Source organism: Sciurus carolinensis, unplaced genomic scaffold, assembly GCF_902686445.1.
Source record: "Sciurus carolinensis unplaced genomic scaffold, mSciCar1.2, whole genome shotgun sequence".
Classification (NCBI taxonomy): domain Eukaryota; kingdom Metazoa; phylum Chordata; class Mammalia; order Rodentia; family Sciuridae; genus Sciurus; species Sciurus carolinensis.
Genome location: NW_025920443.1, coordinates 46,710 through 56,615, shown reverse-complemented (window position 1 = coordinate 56,615; position 9,906 = coordinate 46,710). Strand labels below are relative to the sequence as shown.

Sequence of the window (9,906 nt, the reverse complement as noted above, 5' to 3'; positions counted from 1 at the left end):
ATAGCAATTTCTGAGACCCTAACCCCAGCCTTTGTCAAGCAGTTCCACTGGGAGACCCACAGTGACTGGATGGCTCTCAAGGCCACATTGAGCCATCATTTATACAATTTCCAGCCCTCCAGCATAGCCCAAGTATTGGGTAAACAATACAAAGCATGCATGGAATAACCCCCATCAGAAACCTAAGGCTTCCCCTGGGGTACAAAGTGTTGCATGGGCCCCATTTGAAGTTATAGTTGTGTACTTTACTGAGCTCCCCCACCAGGTTTAGGATTATAAATATTTGCTGGTCTTTGCGTGTACTTTCTCTGTCTGGGTAGAGACCTTCCTTACACAGAGAAGGCCATAAATATGAATGGGCCCAATCTAAAGGAAATCATTCCCTGATTTGGAATCCCAATCACCATGGGATTGGATAATGGGCTAACATTCATGGATGAGATGGTACAGTTAGTGGCAAAGGGCTTGAAGATTACCTGGAAGTTACATACTACATACCATCCCCAGAGCTCTGGGAGTGTTGAATGAATGAACCAAACTCTAAAGTTACAACTAAGTAAACCGTATCAGGAAATCCACCTACGTAGGGAACAAATGTTGCCAGTTGCTTTGTTAAGATATGTATAATATGTCAAAATACATTCTACTATCATGTATATCTAAAAAGAACAAATAATTTTTAAATGCAGAAAAAATAAAAACTACAACAAAATGAATTAGGTATAGACTTATTAGATAGGCAGGCAGACAGGGTTCTCCCCTTATGAGAGTCTTATGGATGCTCTCCTTCCATTATAAGGGGTATATGAGGAGATCTAAAAGAATTGGGCAGGAAGTTTGCTGCAGGGAGAAGATGGCAGTCGCAGTGAGAACTTTGCAGGAACAGCTAGAAAAAGCCAAAGAGGGCCTAAAGAATGTGGATGAGAATATTCACAAGCTCACCCGGAGAGATCCGAATGACATGAGGCTGATCCAAGCCAGATTGCTGGCCCTTTCTGGTCCTGGTGGAGGTAGAGGATGTGGTAGTTTATTGCTGAGGTGTGAATTCTCAGATAGTGGAGGAGGACTCCCAGCCAAACAGAGAGACCTTGAAGGGGCAGTCAGTAGGCTGGCCAGGGAGTGATGGACAAGAAGAGAATCACGCCAAGAAAGTGACCCAGAGGATGACGATGTTAAAAAGCCAGCGCTGCAGTCTTCAGTTGTAGCTACTTCCAAAGAGCACACACATTGAGACCTTATCCAGAGTCAAAATATGGATGAAAAGGGAAAGCAAAGGAACCGACGAATATTTGGCTTGTTGATGGGCACCCTTCAAAAATTTAAAGAAGAGTCCACTGTTGTTACTGAAAGGCAAAAGAGATGCCAGGAAATTGAACAAAAACTTGAAGTTCAGGCTGAAGAAGAGAGAAAGCAAGTTGAAAATGAGAGGAGAGAACTATTTGAAGAGAGACATGCTAAACAGACAGAATTGTGGCTTTTGGAACAGAAGGTTGAGCTTGCGCAACTGCAAGAAGAGTGGAATGAGCATAATGCCAAAATAATTAAATACATAAGAACTAAGACAAAGCCCCATTTATTCTATATACATGGCAGAATGTGTCCAGCTACCCAAAAACTAATAGAAGAATCATAAAAATTCATAGAAAATAGAAATTTGTAGAAAATCACAGAATTCATAGAAAAATGAATGCTTTATTTGAAGGTAGACACATCAACTTTGCAGAACATATAAATAAAATGGAGGCTAGGCCTAGAAGACAATCAATGAAGGAAAAAGAGCATCAGGTGGTGTATAATGAACAGAAGGTGGAACAAGAAGAGGGTAAGGTGGCTCAGCGAGAGGAAGAGTTGGAGGAGACAGGTAATCAGCACAATGATGTAGAAATAGAGGAAGCAGGAGAGGAAGAGGAAAAGGAAGTCGGTATAGTTCATAGGGATACAGAGAAAGGACAGGAGGAAGAGGAACAAAATCAGGAAATGGAGGTTAAAATGGAGGAGGAAACTGAGGTAAGGGAAAGTGAGAAGCAGCAAGATAGTCAGCCTGAAGAAGTTATGGATGTGCTAGAGATGGTTGAGAATGTCAAAAATGTAATTGCTGAGCAGGAAGTGATGGTAACTAATCAAGTTGAAAGTATAGAGCTTTCAGAAAATGAAACTAGCAAAGAATTGGAGCCAGAGATGGAATTTGACATTGAGCCAGATAAAGGATATAAATCTCTGTCTCCTGGAAAAGAGAATGTTAGTGCTCTAGAAATGGAAGAGGAATCTGAGGAAAAAGAAGAAAAAGAATCTGAACCCCAACCTAAGCCTGTGACTCAACCTCAGTCTCAACTCCAGCCCCAGTCCCAACTCCAACCCCAGCCCCAATCCCAGTCTCAACCTCAGCCTCAGCCTCAACCCCAGCCCCAACCCCAGCCCCAAACCCAACCCCAACCCCAAACCCAATCTCAGCCTCAGTCCCAAACAATACTTCAACCCCAGCCTCTCTCTCAGCCTGAGACTTTGCCATTAGCTGTTTTACAGCCACCACCTCAGGTTACTCAGGAGCAAGGGAATTTACTACCTGAGTGGAAGGAGTTTTCTTTAGAGACTGTCAAACTCACTGAGGTGCCAGTAGAGCCAATCTTGACAACACATTCAGAAAGCAAAAGCAAAACCAAAACTAGAAGCAGAAATAGAGGTCTAGCTAGAAATAAAACAACCAAGGGCAGAAGTCAAAGCAGCAACAATAGTAGTACTAGTAGCAGTTCAACCAGTAGCAGCAATGGAAGCAGTTCCAGCAGTGGCAGTAGTAGCAGTTGAAGCAGTTCCAGTAGTAACTCCAGTACAAGTGGTAGCAGCAGCAGAGATAGCAACAGCAGCACTGCTAGTGATAGTGAGAGAAAAATTCTAAGTAGGGGCCAGGGGCATAATAGAGATAGAAAGCACAGAAGGAGTGTGGATTGGAAGTGAAGGGATACTTCAGGACCAGAGAGAAGTCATGAATCTTCAAAAGGTGGTAGTAGTAGAGATACAAAAGGATCAAAGGATAAGAATTCCCAGTCTGACAGAAAGAGGTCTACATCATAGAGCAGTTGATCAGGCAAAAGATCTTCAAGAAGTGAGAAAGAGAATGAAAATCAGACAGGAAAGACAAAAGGCATTAATGGAAGAAGTCGGGCTTTCTTAGCCTATTATTTGCAGAAGATTTCTTGATGAATAAAAGAATTACCTTTCCTTGTAGGGAGGACACTGCCTTAAAAATTGCATGTTGTAAAAAATCTTTTTGGAAAATACAGACTGTTTGTTTACCAGACATTCTTATACTTTTGCATAATTTTGTAAGAGTTATTTATCAAAATTATGTGAGGTTCCAAAATATGTAAAATAATAATAATAAAAAAGATTAACATCCCTTGTCATCTTTTTTAAATACCCTATACTCTTCAGTAAGAATCTGTATATTTTAATAGGTAAATCTTTAAGTCTGTTCCCTTCTAATTCTGTATCATACACTGCTTTTGTAGAAATAAATGTGCATTTCTTTCATTATTTTTGGGATGTCCTTGTTGATTTTGTATAATAAATATCCTCTTGGTGTCATTTTCAGCTTTTATAACTAGATATTGAACATGATTAGAATGTTTTTGAAGATTTCATCACTTTTATTTGCCTTAGACAATTATTTTGAGTTCTTGAGAGTCAGATCTTTGCAGCTTTGAGGGGGAATAGTTCTCTCTAAAATCATTTACTATTTTCTAATCTCCCTTATTTTAATCTAAGCATTGTCCTGTTTCTCATTTTAAACCATATAGTTGTAGATAACTTAAAACAGTATGATTTGGTTGTCATTTTCTTCCCGATTATGGGAACATCATTCTTTTGTTTTCATGGTTACTTGTGTGATAGCAGCATATACAATCTGTTAAAATAATGACTTCTTTCTAGGGGAGGGAGATAGAAGTATCTTCTAAACTTGATTTTGAGTTTGGGGTTTTGTCTTAACTTTTGTGTTGGCTCTAACTGAAATATGCCAATGTGTGTTTTCAAGAATTTTTGTTTAAGGACATGTTGTATGAAAGTTTACAAAATGAAGGAAGTTCATCTAGACTTGAATATGTAAGCAAAATAGCACACAAGTGTACCAAGTGATTATTAACTTTGTTGTTTTATAAATTTGTATGAACTTAAAAAAAAAGAATTGGGCAACATTACAATGAGGCAGCAAATGCAGGTTCTTGGTTCAACCCTGACTATATATACCATCAAGGTGTATAACCTGACCACTGATTCCCACCCCTTTAAAGCAGGAGATCCTGTTTGGGTTAAATATTGGAATGTACAACCCCTAATTCCTCTTTGGAGGGGTCTGTTCACTGTCATTTTATTCACCCCTACTGCAGCAAAAGTGGCCGAGGTGGTCCCCTGGATTCAGCACAGCAGAGTGAAACCAGTTTCTCATGACTGGGAGTGCATTCCTGATCCAGCTGCACCATGCAAGTTGACCATCCGAAACAAGCGAGCTGCAATCCGAGAGACTCCTGAGGACAACAGCCCTGCTTTAGCTACCCCAAAAGCTGACTAATCTACTCATGCAGAGCTTGAGGAATCGACTGCCTGCCAAAATAAATAGACTATTTTTCTTTCCTATATTAGTCTTTTTACTGTAATGCTTTGGCACTGTTCAACCCTTACCTCTCTGTTGTCATGATTTAGCCTGAATTTTCACTGTAGGATCAACAGAGATTGCTCTGGCTGACTGGCACTGGATTGAAAAATTTCTACTAGCAGTCTTTTGCCTCCATTTTATAGGGAGTTTCATTGCTATTGGCTGTGTCTGATATGGCTCCCATTTGCAGACTTAATCCCCTCTTCCTATGACCCATGCTTTCACATAACTCAATCAGGCCAAGGTTTTGCCACAATCCTACTTTATCATACCCATTTCTCTTGCCAGGGTACAATCTCAGGAATATGCAGGTATAATAAAGCCACCTTTTTTAAAATCTGCCAACAGGGGAATCAATATACTTGTATGGATCCACAGTATTCCCCAACTGAGGAATGACTGGACTCCAAAGGTCACAGAAAGGCAATTTTGGAATAGGGCTCATTCATTTACAAAGTTCAGTTTACTAATATAAAGCAACCAGTGTCAGCACATTTTGATGCATGTGGGGTCATAATCGAGACTTGGGCACTTGCTGTGAGCCACTATATGTATGTTCACCATATCATATGGACACTTATCTGGGGAAAGGCTCAATGAAAAGTATATGTGCAAACAGCCTGTAAATTGTACATAGTCCATGTGTACTGATTATGCTGAGTTGTTTTGTCCCTCTTAGAGTTGTGTTACATGGGCCACTTGGCAGAGTGAGAGCAAAATTGCCATACTTCAAAAAACTGTCATTGCACCTGAATGTATACTGGGAGCCTATAACTGTTAATTTCACAGGCTGCTGTATACATGTAGCTGGATGAGATACTGACCCAGGAACTATACTTCAAAAGGTTCGCAACTTCACTTAAATTTTCCTCCCATAAAAGGTATTTCATTCCTTTTATGAGGAAGTAGAGAAAAGCCCACTTTCTATCTATACCACATTTGGAAACCTATTCCTAACTTTAGCAGAGACTAGTTCAATCTCTGAATATCTCTGCTTGTTATGTGTGTGGAGGAACTAATATGAGGAACCAGTGGCCATGGAGACTAAAGAGGTAGATACCCATGAACCCTATAGTGGGACCATGTCTCCCCAGTCAACTAGTGGTGTTTGATTCCTCAAAACCTCAGTTATCGGAAAATATTGTCTTGCTCCAGAGGCTAAAGTGTCAAACATTTCAGTTGGGACACTAACATGTCTGGGCCAAAAATTCTATAATGTAACTACCCAGAAAACCTGTGGTGGTCAACCTTTAGTCACACACAACTGAATCCGCACCCCTTATCAAATTTTCTAAACTTGAACAGGCCTGGGATAATGCTGCCATTGAAATTAAATGGCAAACCTCAGCCAGACTATACTGGATATGTGGAAGGGCCATCTATGCTAAACTTTCCTGATTCTGGTTCAGATCTTGTGTAGGACACAAGGACACAAGGACTGAGGACAATTCTCTCCTCCTTTTTCCTCCTTCCATTAGCCAAAGGGGAGAGATTGGGGGTCCCAGTACATCAAGACTGAGGGTCCAAAGAGAGTGGCAAGCCCTGGCAAAAGGTAACTAGAAAGATGACAAATGGTCTCCTGAGCAGATAATTCACTATTATGATTCAATCACCAGTAAGAGGACAGGTCCTGGGGGTACCAAACTCCCTGTACATGTTAAATTCTATCATTAGGCTACAAGCTGTTGAAATTATAACTAATGAGACCATGCAAGCCCTCAGTTTATTGGCCAAAGTACTCAAATTTGCAATGCTATCACAACTGCTTGACTTTATCACTACTATCATGCTATCACTACTTGCAGGGAGTATGTAGGAAATTTAACCTGAGCAACTATTGCTTAAAGATTGATGAAGGCAAGATCATAGAAGAAATTACAGATTGTGTGAGAAAGATCACCCATGTCCCAGTACAGACCTGGAAAGGCTGGAACACCAGGGAATTATTTGGAGGATGGTTTTCAACTTTTGGAGGATTCAAAAATCTCGTGAGTGTTACAGTTTTAATGTGGAGGCCTGCCTACTCCTGCCTTGCCTGTTGCCCCTGGTCATAAGATTTGTCTCCAGCCTCATGGAGGCTATGGTTGAAAGAAAGACGGTAGTGCACGTCATGATGATACAGAAATATAAGCCATTAAGTCAGTATGATGCTCTTTGATCCTGAAGGAATCTGAGCATCAAAAGGGGAAAGTGGTTGGAGCTCTCTTCAAATAAAGACAAACGGCACAATGTGGCTAGTATCTGTGTACATGCACAACTCTGTCAAACAACATAGTGTGGCCAGAATCTGTGCACACATGCACCACTATGTTGGACAATGTGGTACCTTCAGTAACCATAAACGTGTGTTTCTCAGACAAAAGAAGGGTGATGTGGCACACTCAGCACCCATGCACAACTCCTCTGACAGGCAAGGAGCAGGCACAATCCTGCCAACTCCCCCTCAGCATCCCTGCACATCTCTGTGGTAACTTCTTATGAATTTATGGTATAGAATACCCATGGAAAATGTATTGTTCCATATAGGGAAGAGAAAGGAACTAATATGTAACTGGAGGCAGAGGGAGGATGGAATTGGCAGGGGCTATAAAAGGTGAAGCCCCACTGCATTCAGGGCTTGGACTGTGGATGAGGATCCACAGAGTCTGTACTGGCACAAAATAAACACTTCTTCCTGTTGAATGCCCTCTGCCCTGTCTATCTGAGCATGAATTCTGTAATAATAAGAATATAACTAGAATTTGAGATCAGGCTTCATTTCACCTCTTCTCCTGGCAGGTGGGGGTCTTTGTGGGCTGCAGGCCTCACTGATTCCTTTCTGGGTCCCTGTCTCATGGTTTCAAATAATGAAATACATGAATTGTGACAGAGAACTCAAGTAAAAATACAAAATGTGTTTAAATTTGAGAGAAAAAGATGGACCTCCTATGATGTGAGTGGGGAAAGTGGCAGGAGACTTTATCACTTGGGTGTACTAACCTGGGGATTTATAGCTTCTGGATAAAGGCACTGATCAGAGTCCATGAACAGACAATAAAAAGTATTAAGGCTAATGGTTAGAATTTGTGTTAAAGGTGCTGGGAGTGTACCAAGGATATTGGATTGGCCTATGACTTACTAATGGCTGTGCCTTGAGTAAATTTTTCTGTAACCTCCATTGGGGTCCACCCCCACTTCCATTTTCCCACAGCTCCAGATGAAGGAGTTGACTGGAATGTGTAACCTCACCAGGTTGTCTTTATAGTTTTAAAAAAACTTAATTAGGGCTCATTACCCTGATTACTTGACTATTATTCAGGAATGAAAGCTGCCAGTCACAAAAGACATGGCAGTGGGTTCCAGTACCGTCGGATTATAACCTGGGGACAAAATGATCTCCACTTTTAAGATCTTACAGAGAACACTTCTGTGTGCAGTCCTGCCTGTTACCCACAGAGATCAATACAAGGACCTCCTGGTCTCCCCATGTATGCAGGTGCCTATGTCTTGGCCCTGCTGATTTTTGCAGTGAGAGGTCCCTAAGAGTCTTTGCATCTTCAATGTGGCATTCATTGGACAGGGAAATGTCCCTGATGCTTCCAAAGGAAGCCATGTGTAGTAAGAAAGACTATGACCCATCATGGCAGATGGCATGACTGGCAAAGGAAAGGGAGCCAAGAGACTTCTCATAAGTCCGCAAGAGTAATCCTAAAAAATCTAAGCTGACACTTAGTAAGTAGTAGATAGGAACAAGGTCAGTGTTGATCAACTTGATCTTAAACACCTGGCAGGAGAATATAACCAAGTACAGTCCTATATGGACATTTAAGAGAGACAGTGGCCTTTGCAGTATAACTTGAGATGTACACTTATGTCTGCTCTACTAAAAGCAAGTAAAACTGGAGGCTATAAAGTAAGAATTATTATGTGGTAATGCTTAATAATTACTGTCACATAACACTGTAGTCATGGATTTGTCTTTAATTTCACAGGCAAACTACTAATTGCTTTTGTACTAATTGTTTACAAAAAAGTAATGTTTTGACACCTTTTTGTTGTTGTTGTCTTGCATGATCCTTGCTGTATTTATGCCTTGTCTAATCACCCACCGACTGCCACCTTGGTCCTCTGGACAGAATTGATGCTAAATACCTTTTACCGTCCATGCCCCACCTGATGGCGAACAAGGACTTCAGGTCACTTCACCCTAATTTCACCATCTCTCAGCAGGAAGCAGCTTGGAGATGCTGTCACCCATTTTTCTATAGAAATGGAATGTAGAATTCACAGTGAGGAAATGCCACAGTGGTTCACCTCATGTTTTGTATTTAGCCATTACTGCTGTATGAGTGAGGCTTATTTTAAAATGGACACATGTTTTTTCCTCTTCTCCTTCTCCCCTCCATGGGGCGGGGAAACAGAATTACCTTTTCCCAATTCTAGGCCAAGCTTTCTGTCTTTGAGTACACAAATCACCACAGGAACCAGGTAATTCAGACTTCAAGGATGGCACAGAAGATCTAAGGAATGACTGTCTTCCAATTTAACAAGACAATCACAACCCTTAACATGGTATGACTCTCTCCTCCTCCTCCTTCTTCTTTGATCATTTAAAAATATTTGTTCTTTTTAGTTATAAATGACAGTATAATCAATTTTTTCATATTTATGCAAACATGGAATACATTTCACTCTAATTAGGATTCCAGTCTTGTGAATATACACGATTTTGAGTGAATCTCTTTTTTCAAAATGCTCGGTTATCCCTGATGGGGAGAATAATGGCCTCTGGCACAGGAGTCACCTGTGCTTCTACTTCCCTAGCAGAGCAATAAAACTTCTTTTTCCATTTTCTCAAAACCTTTTCATCATTATTGAATTGGCATCAGGGTCAAAGACCAAGCTTTTGGTAACAAATTGGCAACCTCTGTTCTCCCTGATGGGAAGAATCACAGCCTCTGGGACAGGAGACCCTCTGCTTCTCCTTTGTTAGCAAAGTAAAAAATCTGTTTTTCTTTTTCTCAAAATTATATCCTCTTTATTGAATTGGCATAAGGGACAAGCACCAAGCATTCAGGAACAAATGTGTATTAGTTTTGGCATATTCATACGTGGACATATGATAATTTGATCTACTTTATTACCTAGTACCTACCTTTACCTTCACACTCCCTCTCTCAATCCCCATACTCTACTGTAAGAATGGTCTCCCTTTTATTTTCATGATATTTTGTTTTTGTTCCTTTGTTCTCTCAAGTATCTATGTATGAGAGAAAACA

General features: G+C 40.6%; 1 pseudogene; it reads left to right on the top strand.

The window, feature by feature from the left end:
• The first annotated feature begins 853 nt into the window (after window positions 1-853).
• LOC124975741 (pinin-like) lies at window positions 854-3,146 on the top strand (annotated as a pseudogene).
• The last annotated feature ends 6,760 nt before the right edge of the window (window positions 3,147-9,906 follow it).